The following is an 18,228-nucleotide window of genomic DNA, read 5'->3' on the forward strand; positions in this document are numbered from 1 at the left end:
TTCATCTCTTGGTCTCCCTCTGCGAGTTTTACCCTCCACGTTGCCCTCCAATACTAAATTGATGATCCCTTGATGCCTCAGAATATGCCCTACCAACTGATCCCTTCTTCTAGTTATACCAAACGAAAAAATATTTCTTTTGCCATTTGTTATCCGATTTAAAATTTGAAATTGAAACATTCTGGGAAATCTTGGAATCCCTGTGACCAGTATGTTACCAGTATCAACGTAGCATAACAGGCAAAAATCGTCAAAATTCTCGATTCCCGAAGTGGATGGACTGTCTGTATACAAAATTAAGTTTGTACGGAACCCTCACTGCACGAGTCCTATTCGCAGCTGGACGGTTTTTTCATAAAATTACGATAGTACCACCAGTGCACTCACAAAAACCGACGAAACTATAGGGCACGCAACTTATACAAAATCTTCTCAGGTAGATACCTGTAATCGACCGTTTAGCGAAACTGGCAAATATTATGCCTTCCATAGCAAGTAAGTCCAAGGTAGCACGAATACAATAATGGACAAGTTGTGACACGGTACGTTCATGATGCACCTAAGAATGTCCAAGCGAATCCATACCTTTGTATTGCACGTTGATTACCATGAAAGGTTTAATCTTTTCCGGTATTACGGAAGATAGGCTTAGTCGCATACCAATTCGACACTGAGCAAAAATACATTTTGTGCAGCTTCAGTCAATCCTTAATCAAAACGTCCTTTTCCAGCAATACAAGATGTAGAGCATCAGATGTACGAGGCAGTCTCTGTTGAAACATTATGGACATCGGACAGTGCCTTGTCAAACATTTAACAATGAAATTCGCCAAACACACGTTTATTTTCCCTACCAGTTTCGGAACTTCACTATGCCATTTCCAGGCCCCATATGCATCTCTCAAAAATAATCGAAACTGGCATACTGGGACATATTTCTGGATGTCATGAATTCCTAGCTCAAGTGCTTCCTTCGGTTATTATTGAAAGGTGTATAGGTGCCTGAAGGTGGCATAATGAATTGTCGAAACTGGTAGTGAAAATAAAATAAAATAACATCTCAATTGCACGTCTATTTTGCGAATTTCATACTTAAGTATAAGGCAGTTGTCCGTGTTTAGTAACATTTTATTCATTATGCAACGATGCGACTGTGTAATACTGGGTAGCTAGTACTCTATGATCGATGATCTTCTCTGCCCAAGATGTTGGTTCTACAGCATGAAGAAGGTCTAAAAGGAGTGGGTAGCTCTGTCCTCGGAAGGCCATTTGATTGAAATATTACAAGAAGTCAAGTTCTTTCATATTACTTTGTACATATAAATGATGGTTATGATCACTGCTGCACTAAATACTATGCCAATGGACACCGTCCAGGGTCTTAGAGCATAATATTTATTACAGTATCCAAAAAACACAAAACTCACTAGTGATTTACATTCTTCATTGCACTAGACTAAGTGCAGCTGGGTATAAGTGAAAATTTGTGAGCAGAGTTTATAATTTTTCAGCCTGAATACAGTAGGAAGAAGCTAACGGTCGGAAGTACTGTTCATTGGTTGTTGACTTAATAGTGCGTATTGACATTGTTTCAAGAGACGTTCTCATCTCATGGGGTGAGAGAGAGATATTGTCAAAAACGTGGAACTTTCTTCTGTGTATCATTTGTGAATACCATGCTAATGGAGTACTCAGAAATATTGTTCCTATTTGTACTTTTGTTTACCTGTTTATTGTTACCTGAAGATACTCATTTTATCTTCATTAGTCTCTGAAAGTGCGTATTGATCACAAGTTCTGTGCCCTATTTACAGGTGAAACCATGAGGCCCATATATGATCCAACATATTCTCGGTTGTGAGATCGACTGTAACACAATCGTTAAAGGTACGTTCACGTTATAAGTTGGTTAACAGTGTCGGTACCATGAAAGGTGGAATGTTTCCATTTTCTGCTCTGCATCATGATTAAAATTTTCAAATTTCAAAGTTTCATGTTACAAGAAATTGAATATTACAGCAGTTCGAAGAATTGACTACAGGTAGCACCGACGTCTGTTTGAATTTATATGAAAAATAGCCAGTAATCATGCCTAGATAATATTAAATACGAGTATGAATTTCTTCATGATTTTATTTATAAATGGTGCATACATAATCATATCATATATATTTTCAATGTATTTCCCAAAATTAAAGTAATTAGAAATGTGCGCCTTATAACATTCTGCAGGAAGGAATTGCATTTTCTATTTCTGAAATGAACTATGTTTCTGTTCCAATGGCATAGATGTTGTTGGAGCGTAAAGCCAAACATAGCATTTGGTATGTGGATGTGAGCAGGAGCAAAGATACAGACGTAATTTGGAACTTCCGAGATGGAATGAAAAACTGGACATACAGACTGTGTCGTATAGAAATTGAGCTCCCTGCGCTTATCTCATTTTCATAAGGATTTAATTTGTTGTCGATTTCTTAGAAAACATTTCTTGTGTGGCGTCTAGCGTAATAGTGATGATAATTGTCTCTGCAGTTTGATCCGCATATCTCATTACGACGAGCTGTCGAGGCATTTACAGTGAGAATATGCGTTGGTATGTCACCGATGACGAGATCCACTCTGGTGAAGCGTCAGCTAGACCTAAAGTAGCTATATGTAGACCACGAGGCTGTCATATACAGAGAGTAATAAAAAAAAAAACCTACTTGTACATAATATTAGAGTGTTTGCAGGGATAAAAAGAAACACTTCTTTATGTGACAAAAATGTCACAGGTGCACGGTTTCTCCGCAAGGGATCCAGGAATGTTTTTAACGCTAGTTACGTTGAGAGGGCGTGTTCAAACTGCCCTGTTGGACAGGTGAAAGGGTAACGAACGGTTTGAAGCACCGTATTGACGATTCTTTCTTTTTACAAACGACATAATTGGATCTATATAATGGATTCCTGTTTTTGTCGGACAGTGAGTGATTTATTCACCTCTTTCACAGGAGCAGAAAAGGAATTATCAGTTTGGAAGCATTTTGTTTTCTGACGATTCCTCAACAATGCTTTATTTTGATTGTCTAAGAAACGACGTCATTTCTATACAAAAATCCAGTTATTATACAAAATAAACGTTTATTTTCTATGACTTTTGGTTAATCCAGTACAGATGCCGATACGATGTCAAGAAGCGAGATGTATTAAAAACGTTGGTTATAGAGAAAACTCTTGTAGTTATATCTTAAAATCCTGTTGTCTAAATTCTTCGCAGTTCGATTTTTAGATCTGAGGACCAACATACATTCTAATTTTCAACATATGGATATATCTCGGCAAAGGTTTTAAAATATTTTTGCTTCATAGCTTTGGGTAGCCGTTTGGCTTAAAATACTCCCTCTTCGAAGTAAGGTTGCAAATAGTTTCATACTTCATCAGTGGGAAACTATAACCGGTTTTGAGCTAACATAAGAAAAAGTTATGAAACTGAACAGAAAACAGAAAAAAAGAGAGTCGCTGCAACTGATGACAAGGTGCCATACCCCGAGGAGCGTAAGGGGACGATGCGGGAAACCCGCACCGCCGACTAGGCAAAGTCCTAGTGGAGGTGGTCTGCCATTGCCTTCCCTGCAACTAATGTTTCCTAAATTTCCACACGTATTATTGTGAAATAGATATATAATTACCCTTACCATAATGTCAAATAGAGGGACATTCAGATCTGTTTCGTAACGGTATCGGTCTTTATTTTTCTGTATTTTTAGAACACCTTTACCTATGGAACGAAATATTACTTCCTTTCGTACATCTATCAGTGCAACCAGACACTGTACAAGATATCATCATTGTAAAAAAGTAATCTATACTGAAAATGCTATAATAAAGACAAAGATAAACTGAACAGTATTCCAGAAGCCGCCTGCAATGGCTGCAGCCACAAGTCAGCTGATCGAGTTGTTGGTGAACTAAATCGCACGTCATGTGTAGTCAGTATCATCTATTATCGAATTACGCAGAGATGAAGAGCCTTGTACACGATCGACTAGCCTGGGGAGCTTCATCAAACAAGTAATCTTTCTGAACGCCACAACAATAACAGCATTGTTAAACTCTTTTACCGTTACTCGTCTACAGTAAAGATGTGTATTAATACACGGCTAATACGGTTCACGAAACACGGTACCAATTGGAGATTTGAGTATCTAACGGCTTCTAGGGGGGAAAAAACTTAGATGTTCCTTTAGAGGAATATCGATACATTAAGAGGTTTTTTTTCCAGTCTCTTCATTGGAAATATTCATGGCACCCCGTGGGACGCAGGAATGTTAGACGCATAGCTGTACCAGAAAAACAGAAAATTGTTGAATACCTCTGGAGCTGTATAAACATTCTCAGGTCTTCAGTCTGTTGGTATTGTTCCGGATGCCTGGGTGTAATATCGACACCCTTACAGGGTAATACCAACAGTATGACATACACAGAGCAAAATTGCTATTCTAAGAAAGTAACACGTTATATGAACTAAACATGTAACAAAATACGTAACAGTATGCATTCCGAAAATGGCGTTCAAGTTGGAAAAGGACAAATTAGCTTTAGCTTTTTTGAAATCTATAACTGTGTTGATGCTTGTTGCTGATAGTTTGCTTAAGCTTCCTTTACGATTTTCGTTCTTAATACCAGACCCCAATATTCTGAAAGAAGAAATTCTATTGAAATTGTGCCTAAGACTTAGTCTATCGGCAAGGTCAAAGACAATTCGTTCTTAAATCAATCGGAGAAATGCCATAGAATAATTGTGCCAATGTAATCATATGGTTGACTAATTAGTGTTCTCGTTGAGGCGTAAAAACACTCCTCCCAAGGAAAGTTTTTTGTCTAAATTTCGTTTCACTTGATAATAAAGTGTAATTCTTGGTGTACACATAATCTCAAAACTTTACGAAACTTTTTCCAGCTGACATCCTCCACAAAATGACGAAATGAAAAATGTTTACCGCTTACTACATTTTTTGCTGTTTATCCTGTAAAACTTCCTCACCAGACATGCCGTTTTAAGTTGCTAACTCTTTACTACAAATTCTATTCGCAACAAATCCCGCAGACAGCATTCGCACGTACCGCTGAATGTACCTGCAAAATTGTACCATAGACACGTAGTTCAGAAGATATGACGTCATAAACATTGAGATGCGTAAAAAAATAGCTTTTGAGTAGAACGGAGCGCAAATTACTGAGACAATATTCGTTCATTGTTTGTTAATGGGAACACTTATGGATTCCAAAAAAATTTTGAACACAGTTTAAAATATTTTCTAAGGCTTTTCTCGTTTGCATGCTTAACGTCAAATATTGAAAATATTGTCATTTATAAAGTAATAAGAGGATTGAAAGAGCTTTATGCATGGGTTTTATAAGATAAATGTTAGTTCGGGAGCTGAGAGAGAAGCTGTCGCAAAGCGCATCGTATAACCTGGTGAGGATGCAAGTCGAGTCGGAGCGAGGTCGGCGCGGGTCCCCGTCGGTGATGACGTCACGGCTATCAGGCGGACGCGGCGCGCGCTGGATGGGGCCGTGCGCTACGCGGACCGGCGGAAGTGACGTGCCGCGACGCGGCGCAGCCTCACGCAGTACTGGACCGCGGACGGCGAACGGCGGCGCGGCGGCGGCGGCTCGCGCGCGGCGCTCGGCGCGCGGCGAGAGTATTTTTGGCGCCGCCTGCCCCCGCCTTCAGGATACGCAAACAGCGGCGGCGCACACTGACCGCCGCCCCCGACGGCCCCGTGACTCACGCCGGCGCCTCCCGGTCTCGCAGCCGCCCCCGGTACACTCACGGGGAAGTTGAGTCACGGCGTGCTTTTGCGCAGCTGCGTGGGCGGCTCGCTCCAGGGGCGACCGATCGCGCTAAGTAATTCAGCGGATGGTAGGCGGGCACCGAGGGCCCAACCGAATAATGCAAGCAGCCGCGATGCGTGGCCGATCTGGACGCGCCGACAGCTACAGATTTCGAAAGTAGGGCCCATCTCGCACATCCGGGGAAACCGTTACTGATCAGACGGTCTGCTAGCTGATTACCGGGCGTACCCCTGTTCACGGATTATCCCAGTCTTGCACTAAATAGGGAAGGGAATGAAACTTAATACAGGGGGATTCAGCTGCCCCTACCTATGGGTTTTATGCAACCCACAACACATTCAGATACCATGAGCAAGGTTTTCATTTCTCTCCCTCACTACACGCAAGCAATTACTCCTACAGAAAACACAGAACGGGACCTTTTTGTATAAAATTTGGTGTAGTTATATTTTGTACTGGGACACGTTTTTGCTGGACGCCAAGGTTTGTGAGATATTCAAGGAAAGGTCGCTTTTGTACATTTTTCTTGAATAATTCGAAAACTACAGTCTTTATCCAAAACGTAACCCAGTACAGAATTTAACTACATTAAATTTCCTACAAAAAAGTGCTATTCATTTTTCATGTAGTACTAACAGTTTGCACGTAGCAAGAGGAGATGAAAATCTTGCGTGTGGGTTTTGAAGGTGTTGTGGGTTGCATAAATTCCATAGGTAGGGGTATCTGATTCATCCTGCATATTTGCATGTTTTCAAAATACAAATACACGCCTTCAGAGCCTAGGTCACTAACGCCCAGTTGTGCACTGTCGCTCGAGTCGGAGGTATGCCCTTTTGGGCCGGCCGAAGTGGCCGTGCGGTTAAAGGCGCTGCAGTCTGGAACCGCAAGACCGCTACAGTCGCAGGTTCGAATCCTGCCTCGGGCATGGATGTTTGTGATGTCCTTAGGTTAGTTAGGTTTAACTAGTTCTAAGTTCTAGGGGACTAATGACCTCAGAAGTTGAGTCCCATAGTGCTCAGAGCCATTTGAACCATTTTTATGCCCTTTTGGAACCCTAGTGGTCGAAAATTATCAGTCCCAGTATTTGGCAGTCAAGGGTAAGGGGGGGGGGGGGGTGAGGTGGTTTAGTCAAGGAATGCGGCAATACTCATGGTGATCCGTCCGTCGGATGGGGACGTTAAGCTTGGTGGCTGCCTTGGTGCTATTCGACAGGTGTAGGATATTTGTTGCACTGGGTTTCACCCTCTCCCTTCCTTTCATCCATAAGAACAAAAACGCAAAACTTCACTGTAGAAGCAATTATCACAGTGATACTTCGACACAGATCCACACTTCACACTTGATAACAGGTCGAAGGAAGGCAATGGCAAATCGCTTTCACTGGGACCTTGCCTAGAACGATGAAGCAGGATTCCTGCGTCTGCTCCCCTGCGCTCATTCCCTGAGTATAGGACTACTTTGCCTTTTGAAAAGTACAAATATAATGGCCGAAATATAAAGTAAAATGATTTACAAACTCAATGTAACATTAATTTAACAAAAAATTTCGTTATACACAATTATTTTAGTTTGCACGTCGCGATAACAGTTACCAGTCCTTCTAATGACCCCGAAAGCTTTCGACACTAATATCGCGTAGTTTAGATTACTTTCCCTTATGAACATGTAGCCACACTCCCACGACTAGGGGTACTAGAAACCAAAATTTTTCCGGTAATATTTGATATGTCTACCAATTTACCGTGCGCAAAAAGTTTCGAAATTTTGTGAATAAAAAATGAAGGAATGTTAAGAAGGTGTTCCCCACTCGATTGCAACGCACAAATCGTTCATACAATGCTGTAAAACTATCAGAAACATCCTTCTGTGGGATGTCATTCAACCTGTACACCCCAATGGTGTGAATGTCGGGTATGTCGTCAGAGTATTGTAAAACAAGCTCCTCTCCAGGCCACGAAGCCACTGTGTGGCAGTGTGAGAACAATGAGTAATGTTTTGTCAGATCATAATGCACTTACAGTAGTAGCGAAATGAATCAAGACATTCGTAACCCAAAGCAGTAAACAAAAGATTTAGAAATATGTGTACACTTGCAATGCCCACGTTTAAAGTGAATGTCGAAGGGCAAACTCTGCAAGAAGCCTACAATACAGACAACTTAAATGATAAATGTAGTACCAAACTCAACCACTTTTTTATTGGTCTTTGCCATTTAAAATTTGTGGGTAGATATGCACTACTAAAAGCAACAGATGTGGATAACAAGGACAATCAGAGGCTGGTAACTGACTTTCTCTTCGGAGATGACTACGAAGTTTTGAGGGTAAACAATGCACTACACAAAGAGAAAAGAAATTTCTATCAACAAAGTTAAAACTATATGAGCAGTTGCGAAAGAGGTGTCAGCGTATAAGCACATATATTTTTGTAATTGGTACCTTAATAGGTACACACATCAGTGCGTTGGTTTTTTTTTGCATCGAACAGTCTTCCCACAAACATGTCACAAACTTTATGATCTAATGTTTTCTGCATGATCATAGTCCGTCCCCGGTAGCTGAATGGTCAGTGCGACAGAATGGGTCGGAGATTTTCTCCACCCAGGGACTGGGTGTTGTGTTGTCCGAATCATCATCATTTCATCCCCATCGACGCGCAAGTCGCCGAAGTGGCGTCAAATCGAAAGACTTGCACCAGGCGAACGGTCAATCCGACGGGAGGCCCTAGTCACACGACAATTTTTTTTTTTTTTTTTTTGCATGATCATAACTGCACCATTAAGTGGGCTACGCCTGTCAGTGTAGACTACCCGTCTGGCGTCCATAATTTAACACCTAGCATGCTCCTCAGTGGAAAATAAGCATTAAAGTCTCACGCACACTCTGTTGTAGAGTAAAAATTTCGTTCTGGAGACATCCCCCAGGCTATGGCTAAACCATGTCTCCGCAATATCCTTTCTTTCTGCAGTGCTAGTTCTGCATTGTTGATTGGCGACTCCATAGAGTGTTGTGAGCACAACGACCACATACGTGAAATTAGAGAGAAGGTCAGCGTTGGCCATAATATTGATAGTTTATTGACCGCAATATTGATTTTCAATCATATAGTGATCATATTCAGTGCTGTGGTACACAAATTAAACTCATTGAGTTATTGTGATCGTTTCATAAGCTTTGTGTACTGATAATAACTTGACACCAGTGCCTATGAGTTTAATTTGTACACCACAGCACTGAAAATGATCACTATGTGATTGAAAATCGATTTTGCGGTTAATAAACCATCAATATTACGGCCAACGCTAACCTTCTCTTTAAATTCTGCAATGTTCACAGAAGAGCTTCTGTGAAGTTTGAAAGTTAGGAGACGAGGTAATGGCAGAGTTAAAGCTGTGAGGACTGGTCCTGAGTCATGCTTGCGTAGCTCAGTCGGTAGAGCACTTCTCCACAAAAGGCAAAGGTCGTGAGTTCGAGTCTCGGTCCAGTTTTAACAGGCCAGGAAGTTTCATTTCAGCGCATACTTCACTGCAGAGTGATATTTTCAGTCTGATTAATGTCTTGCTCTTACCACATGTAGTATTTGTAATAGGCGTAATTATTAGTCTGCAAATGATGCAAATTCTGATGTAACGTTGATCAGTACACTGCCTTCAGTCACCAATAAAAATATCTGTACTTATACCCATTACATCCTATATTACACTGTAAGGTGTCAGACTAATAACACACATTACATTGAATTCCTGAAACAATTTCTGTTAAACTGATAAGTCACACGACATAGTTAATTGAAATTGTGTGGATCTTATTGGTGTGCAGATCGAATAAACAAATCGACATCTCGTGAATGTAAACCACTGTCACTCACACTAGTAATTGCAAGCAAGTAATTTCTCAGACCCGAGTTCCGAGACGTAGCTCTGAGGGAAGGAGAATTTTATAATGGCAACGCCCATCCGCTGTAGGCCAAAACCTTCACAGCGGGGCGTCCAGCAGACACAATGAGACCATGGAGCCACTGCGCAGGCCGGCATCAAAAGTCGCCCTTGTCCCTGATTTTAACGATGACACCTCTTTAACGATGACATCTCGTAAAGCTTTTCTACAGGAACATGGCTGGAGATGCCAGATAAACGCCTGGAGAAATCGAACTCAAAACATTGGTGACTCACTGTGGCCACCTGCGTAAAAACCCACATGGGAAGAAGCTGTTTATTTCAGTATTACATAGCAGAAGTTAAACTCTTTTTCTTGACTCAAAACTTTACCTACAGCCGTATGCTACCAGTTTCAGCAAATCAATATTTCCATCTTCAGGCTCCATACGCCATTATCGTATTAACAGTCTTATCGAATGGTGCCATAAACTGGAATCGTAAATCCGATCGTTATGCAACAGAATCTGTCACATAACGATCGGATTTACGATTCCAGTTTATGGCACAATTCGATAAGATTGTTAATGCGATAATAGCGTATGGGGCCTGAAGATGACAATATTGAGTTGCCGAAAGTGGTAGCATTTGAGATATAAAATAAAATAAACCAAAACATACGGCTGTTGGTAAAGTTTTTTGAGTCAAGAAATACGCACCAGCCGATGTCCCCCTGGTCTTAATGGACCGACAGAGACTGAAGTTGAACTCTGTCCTATGAAAGAAACGACACTTGTGATAGGCTGCAGAGACTCTAGTGAGTGCAGTTATAAGAAGTACGAGCGCACTGACTGGCCAGAAAGAAAACGTATCGCCACTAGCTAAGATGCAGGCAAATCGCAGAAAGAGAAATTCGCTCTTACTCTTGCAGCAATCGTCGAGTGTTTGAGCAAGATGACTCGCGCAGCGCTGAGACGATTGCGAGAGTAACTATGCGAACACTTGTTCACAGGCTCGTCTTAACTCGTAAGGAGTTAAACTGCAAAGTCTCCTGATATGGAGAACTGCACGGAGCACTGACGGTCAACGCTTGCGTGCGATTTGAGGGCAACGACGTACGCGCTATTCCAGCCAAATAGCGTATAACTTGGCAATTATTTAGGGAGAGTTTCGGCTTCACTAAAGTCGTAGGAAATGTATCATATTGGTGCTTAACAGTCGAGAGAGATTTAGAACAGACTGTCAGGTTCACAGCTCTCACCGACAGCAGCCATTGACGCCGACGAACGAAAGGTAAACATGCGCGCTCACGCTAGGCCACAAGTGATATTCAATTGACTTCAGAACTGCGGTCGTCTGCGTCTCTCCTAATTTTTTGTACATTCAACCTGTAGTTAAACATATTCACGATTGTCGGGCTTAAGTGAAGGAGAAACCCGAGATATCCGATTTAACAAAAAGAATTGATAATCCACTGTAGAGTGGTTTATACTCTGAAATTATTAAATTGTTTTAATTGTGTATCTCTTTCTGATTGCTCTTTACCAGCCCCCATGCATTGATTGATTATTTTAATTGCAAATTTTAGCTTAATTGATATATCTGACCCCAACTGTATACTCTGAAATTATTGAATTGTTTTAATTGTGTATCTCTTTCTGATTGCTCTTTACCAGCCCCCATGCATTACTTGGTTATTTTAATTGCAAATTTTAGCTTAATTGATATATCTGACCCCAACTGTATTTAATTTGTATTTTGTCGACTCCCAGACATGGTCATCAACCAGCTTACTATTAAGGAACCTTAGAATTTCACCTCACGGTTTTGAACACCCAACATGAATATTCTACCATCCTGTACGTATTACAATTATGACTGATATGTCATAAAATCATACTTAGTGGAAAATATAAATCTTAATAACGAGAAATACTAGTACCAGTACTACTACTACTACTACTACTACTACTACTACTACTACTCAGCCCTACAGCCTTTGGAGGGCCTTGGCCTGCATCACAATATCTTGACATTCTATCCGTTCCATGGTTTTCCATCTCCACCCTCTGACAGCTAGTTTTTTCATGTCTTCTTCAATTCCGTCCATCCATCTCTTTCTGGGACGTCCCTTCCATCATCTGCCTCCAGCCTTGCCATCAAAAATCTTCTGACATGTTCTGTCTTCCTCCATTCTGACCACGTGTCGTGCCCATCGCAGTCTTCTTATTTTAATGGTAGTGACAATGTCAGGTGGGGGACAAGGAAGGAGCCTCCCAGAAGATTGTACAGGTACAGTCGGGCGTCCCCTGGGCAACGGTAAATACCGGCAGATCGTTCCACACACTGAGCTACGTCTAAAACGACATGTATTCAGAATCTAAAACGAAGGAAAGGCCCTTTTCAGAGCCATGTTTGACAGTCATATCTCTCAACATCGAGGGCATATCATCTGAAAAAGAAGAACTTATATCCAACACATGTAAACTTCATTCCTGCGACGTCCTGTGCCTCCAGGAGACACACAGAGGGCCATCACAACGCCGTCCAAATATTCCTTGGATGACCTTGGTGAAGGAGTGCCCTCACGACCAATATGGAAGTGCTCTGTTTATTCGGCCTGGAATCAAAGTATGCAACATTCAAGTTTACACCGTTAACAACACGGAAATCATATCTGTTACTATCGGAAGCATTACGGTGTCATATATATATAAACTGCCAGGGGAAAGGTTTGCTTTCAGCCAACATGTCTGTCACCCACAGCTAATAATGGGAGACTTTAACTGTCACAATAGAGTGTGGGGCTATCAAGACACAAATGAGGATGGAGAACTACTGGAAAGCTGGGCAGAAGAACACGAGCTGAATCTCATCCATGATCAGAAACAGCCTGCGACATCCAACAGTGCAAGATGGAAGAGAGGGTATAACCCAGACCTCATATTTGTATCCAAAACCTTGTCCGGGTCATGCAACAACCCTATCCCAAAGACCCAACACAGACCAATCATGCTAAAGTTTAGACCAGTAATACTGCCACATAAAGTACCTTTTAAAAGACGTTTTAACTTCAAAAGGGCCAACTGGAAAAAATTTGCGGACACCTTAAACATGGAAATCGTAAATTTACCATCAAACACTGAAAACTACGGAAAGTTCGTCCAAGCTGTTAAAAGATCAGCAAGACTCAGCATACCTAGAGGCTGCAGAACACTCTACATTCCTGGAGTTTCCAACGACATGAAACAAATATATAACGAATACCTGGAGCAGTACAGCATGGACCCTTTCAGTGAAGAAACCATAAAGCTTGGGGATCAGCTAATTGAAACTATAAGCAAAGACAGACAAGAGTCCTGGAAACATACGTTGGAGAGTCTCGGCATGAAGCACAGTAGCAGAAGAGCTTGGAACGTCATAAAGCGATTGTCCAGCGACCCGGCAGCCCCCAAGGATCAGGTTTCCGTAACAGCTAACCAAATCGCACATCAGCTCCTTTTGAATGGTGAACCAACCAGGAACAGTAAGACTGCCACCTCATACAAGAGGCCACAAGTGACTGAAATACCACCTGAGCCATACTTCACTTCAACAGAACTGGAAGCTGCTATCAGTTCCTTGAAACCCAGGAAGGCCGCGGGTCCCGATGACGTCATTAATGAATTTATACAGAACCTAGGGCCCATAGCTAAGGAATAGCTTTTAGAACTCTATAATCTCTGCTGGTCAAACAAGACGATACCTAAGCTATGGTTGAAGGCCAAAGTAGTAGCTATCCCAAAGCCAGGTAAACCAAGAGATGATGCTAAGAGCTATCGTCCAATATCGCTGCTGTGCTGCCCTTTCAAGCTATATGAACGTCTTATCTTGAATAAAATAGCACCACAACTAGAAAGGCAAATCATTCCACAACAAGCAGGATTCAGACCAGGTAAATCTTGCACTGGCCAGGTCCTCTGCCTAACACAATACATACAGTTTTGAGAAGGGAGAAAAAACTGGCGTGGTGTTTGTCGACTTATCAGCAGCTTACGACACGATAAACCACAAAATCCTCCTGGGAAAAATTTTCAAAATGACGGGAAACTACCACCTTACTGAAGTTGTGAGATCACTGATCTCCAACAGAAGAAACTATGTGGAATTTCAAGAACAAAGAAGTCGCTGGAGGAACCAGAAGAACGGGCTCCCACAAGGTAGTGTTTTGTCCCCCCTACTTTTTAATCTGTATACAAATGACCAACCAGTTGGACCGACGACAAGAAGCTTTATCTATGCTGGTGATGTAGCCATTGCATGCCAATCTAGATTAATCAAACAGATTGAGAGAAACCTAACAGATGCCTTAGAAGTACTAACTGGATATTACAACGGGAACCAGCTTCGACCTAATCCAGCAAAGACGCAGACTTGTTTATTTCATCTAAACAACAAGGAAGCAAACAGGGAATTACAATTGGAATGGAACTCAGTTAAACTTCAACACTGCCCAAACCCAGTTTATCTTGGAGTCACGTTAGATCGAACATTGTCTTACAAGAAACACATAGAAAAAACTGGAGCGAAAGTCAACACACGGAACGGCATAATCCGTAAACTTACCAACTCACACTGGGGAGCAAATCCTGAAATTCTACGTGCATCATCCCAGGCATTGTGCTTTGCTCCAGCTGAATATGCATGCCCCGTCTGGAGAAGATCGACACATGCTCAGAAGCTAGACGCAGCACTGAATGCCTCATGTCGATTAATCACGGGATGCCTGAAGCCTACAAACCGTGATCTCCTTTATATGTGTTCTGGAATAGCCCCCCCACAGATCAGACGGCAAACGTTGGCGATGGCCGAACGAAGCAGGCAGTGCGAAGATAGAAGACATCCCCTGTACGCACATCAGCCAGCGAAGGCAAGACTTAAATCTAGGAACGACTTCATAAAAGCTGAACGTCCGCTAACCGAAAGTCAGTCTACAACTAGAGAATCAATGTGGAAACATAAATTGGATAAAGGCAGTCTGAAAAGTTGGAACATTAAAGAAAAACTTCCTGCTGGATCACAATTGGAATGGAGAGTCTGGAAGAGCCTAAATAGACTTAGATGTCAAATGGGAAGATCACAGGATAACCTGATCAAGTGGGGATACGCCGAAGAAGAGCCCTGCCAATGTGGAGGAAAACAAACCATGACACACCTGCTGACCTGTCAATCTTTGCTGCCCCATGCACTTTCCAAGACCTGTGGTTGGCCAACGACGCTGCAGTGAAGTGTGCCGAACACTGGAGAGAGATATGAGCCTTGCTTTAGACAATAATGACGACTTACAATATGTGAAGATCATGAATGTACATATGAATGAATATCATTTACTTGTATTTATAATCTAGTATATATAGCGTATTAATTAATTACAGATGTAGCTCAGACACGATTAAATAAATAAATAAATAAATAAACAATGTCAGGTTCTTCAAAAAGTTGTTCTAATTCTGTATTAGCAGCATTCGCAACAAGTGATTTTTGCAGGGAAAGATTGTTTATCTTCCGCCCAACCATTTTAGGGGTCGCCTCTTACAGCTCGCCGGGTAGCTGCTTCCATTTTCAGGGGACCATCCTTAGCCTTTGCAGATCCCTCTGCTGACTGCAAAGCAGCAGTTGATGGTTGGGGCTCCTCTGCCTTTCTTCCAAGCCATTGGCCCTCATACCTGCTGGTTTTGGTTCTCCCCGGGTATTTTATATCCCTGGTACCCTCCATATCTGGAGGACGTTCCCCCTATCCGCCACTTGGGGAGGCTTCTGGTGGGGGACCAGCAATCCCACATGGGAAGCAGAAATATAAACCTTAATAAGGAGAATCCAAGATTTTCATTTTTTTTGCTAACATATAGTTTCACCTGAACCCGTACACTAATTTCTGTTAGTGATAATGTTTCCTTTACAGGGAGTGTAGTGAAACTGATATTAAGGTCATTGTCTGATTGCATCACTGTCTGTACTCCTGCACTCTTCTGAACTCTGCATGGTGAGCTGGTGTCTTTCTACCTTGCAGGTCGTAGGTTCAATGCGAATTCCTAAAACACTCGCAGAGCGTCCCTACGCAAGTGTGGTAGGAAGAGAAATGAGAACCAGTCTCACACATGTTTGGACACCTGTCTTGTGTGAGAATGACACTGTCACGGATCCACGAGAGTTGGGCAAAATATTTAATTTTCATTTCCTGTCAGTAGGCTGCAAGGTAGCCGGCCACTGTGGCCGAGCGGTTCTAGGCGCTTCAGTCCAGAACCGCGCTGCTACGGTCGCAAGTTCGAATCCTGTCTCGGGCTCGGCTGTGTGTGATGTCCTTACGTTAGTTAGGTTTAAGTAGTTCTAAGTCTAGGGGACTAATGACCTCAGATCTTAAGTCCCATAGTGATTAGAGCCATTTGAACCATTTCGGCAGGGTAATTATGCAGAACACTATAAACCTGATGTTGCGAGACAATTATTTCACATGCAGCTGCATGACACAATCAAAGATGAAACTGAATCAATTATTACATCATTAAAGAGTAAACACTCACAGATGTGTGACGAAATGTCAAGTAGGATAATGAAGATAAGAGCACCATCTACTAATTCTGTACCCAGTCAGACATGATTTGTGTTCTTCATATGTGGTCAGTTTCTTTGCAGATTGAAATAGTCGGGAATGAAACAAATAAATAAAAAGAGTGAAAGTGATAACGTAGACATCTGCTGACCAATTTCATTGCTAGATGTGTTTTCAAACTTTTTGGGAAAGTAATCTGTAGGAGACTAATGACATATCTCAGTGCACGTAATTTCGTATCTGTCTATCAGTTTTGCCTCTGGAAAGGGGTATCCGCAAACAACGCAATTTATTCATTTGGGTGAGGCACTAGCAGGGTACACAATAGTTTGAGGATAACAGGTATTTTCTTTGATTTAACAAAAGCATTAAATTGTGTCGACCATGCAATTCTTTTGCATAAGTTGGAAAATAAAGGGATTAGGGAAAACCTCAACTACGTTTCGTTTCATATCTGGAATGAAGGAAGCTATAGGTTGTCCTCCAGCATCAACGAACAGAGAAGAGGTTGGCATCTGACTGGGATACATGTAATGTGGCGGCGGGTTGTAACGTAACGTAACGCGTACAAAGGCGAGTTATTTGGCCGCCTACAGTTGGCCAGAGGTAAAGTAAATTTGCTTGTACGGCCCCAGAGCCGAGGACACGCTTTGGCTGTCCCAGCTAAGTGATCAGTCTGGGCCAGCCCCGTGCAGACAAGCAGCTTGGCCAGAAATGGGGAAAATCTCAGAGGGGTGCTAGACGGTGGTCCCTCGATTAGCACAATTAAGTTGCGTTTCCACCTATGCATCTTGCAGCTGGTCGCCGTGCGGCTGTTATTGCCACAAATGGCAGCAGAGCCACGTGTTTCCCCGCCTCGTACGGAAACACTCCTGCGCCTCCCCCCCCCCCCCCCCCCCCGTGCACAATTTAGTGGCATGGGCGACTTTGCACTGGTGGATGCGCCTCCTTGCCTCTTCATGCAACAGCGGCATGCGCCTAATCGCACAGGTGTAAACGCATCTTTAGGACTGCACCAGCAATGACGGGCTTCGAGACAATCTGAAAGATCGCTAAGTTACAAGATCTTAGAAATTCGACAATAAGTCACAGTCCAGTAATAAAGCAAATCTGAATATATCTGCGATCTCAGAAAAGTGAGGTACATCCAGTAACACTACAATATTTTCAACGTCTTTAAATCCATAGAACTTAACGTTTTAAAGTGACTAAACATTTTCGCAGTGGACGTCTGAATTAACAACTTTTAAACACTTCATGACATTTCAATAATCAATATCTCAGGTAATGGCATTCACTTGATCCATCATCCCTGAAAGCTATGTATCTGTATTTTATTTCTTGATTTATTACTTATCAAATGTTTGCCAGAACATGGTATTCTCCATAATGACACAGCAAATGAATACAGCATTAATACCTCATATCTTGCCATACTTGTGCATTTATTTAATGACTATGTTACTATTTTGCTAGGTATTTATTGAACTCCTTGATTACAATTGATAATACGCCAACACAGTAATTTAAGAAGTGGTCAATCACATGTGTTAGCTGATAGCACTATTGAAAAGAGAAACAAAAGACCCTTCTGTGAAGCAGAGGTAAATAACTATTGAACAATATTTAAGCACAGTTTGTTGTCATTTAACGTGAGCACACTTGCGCAAGAATACCGGCTTGTTTATTCAGGAACAAACATTTACCTGTAATTATTTTGATTGACCTGAGTGTGACTGAATGCCATAATATTTCTTTATTTAAATACCGTTGTAATATATTACTGTGTCAAATGGTCAAGTTGACTCATATCATGTCTGCAGAATTTAAGAATGATATTTTTTTTATGTTGACGACTTTCAGGCAATGGAGAAGCAGTCAGTGATGGTACCGTGCTGAAGTCAAGTGGAGACAGTGACTTTCCAAG

At 41.9% G+C, this 18,228-nt stretch overlaps 1 protein-coding gene across 1 annotated transcript in view; it reads right to left on the reverse strand.

Annotated features, from left to right (window-relative positions):
- Nucleotides 1-5,586, reverse strand: part of LOC124544636 (tyrosine-protein phosphatase non-receptor type 7-like) — a 366,221-nt gene extending 360,635 nt beyond the window's left edge. The window contains exon 1 of the mRNA XM_047123247.1: nt 5,456-5,586. The gene's annotated coding sequence lies outside the window, so the exon portion shown is untranslated. The remainder of the gene's footprint in view (nt 1-5,455) is intronic.
- Nucleotides 5,587-18,228: the final 12,642 nt, after the last annotated feature.

This window comes from Schistocerca americana, chromosome 8 (assembly GCF_021461395.2).
Source record: "Schistocerca americana isolate TAMUIC-IGC-003095 chromosome 8, iqSchAmer2.1, whole genome shotgun sequence".
Classification (NCBI taxonomy): Eukaryota; Metazoa; Arthropoda; class Insecta; order Orthoptera; family Acrididae; genus Schistocerca; species Schistocerca americana.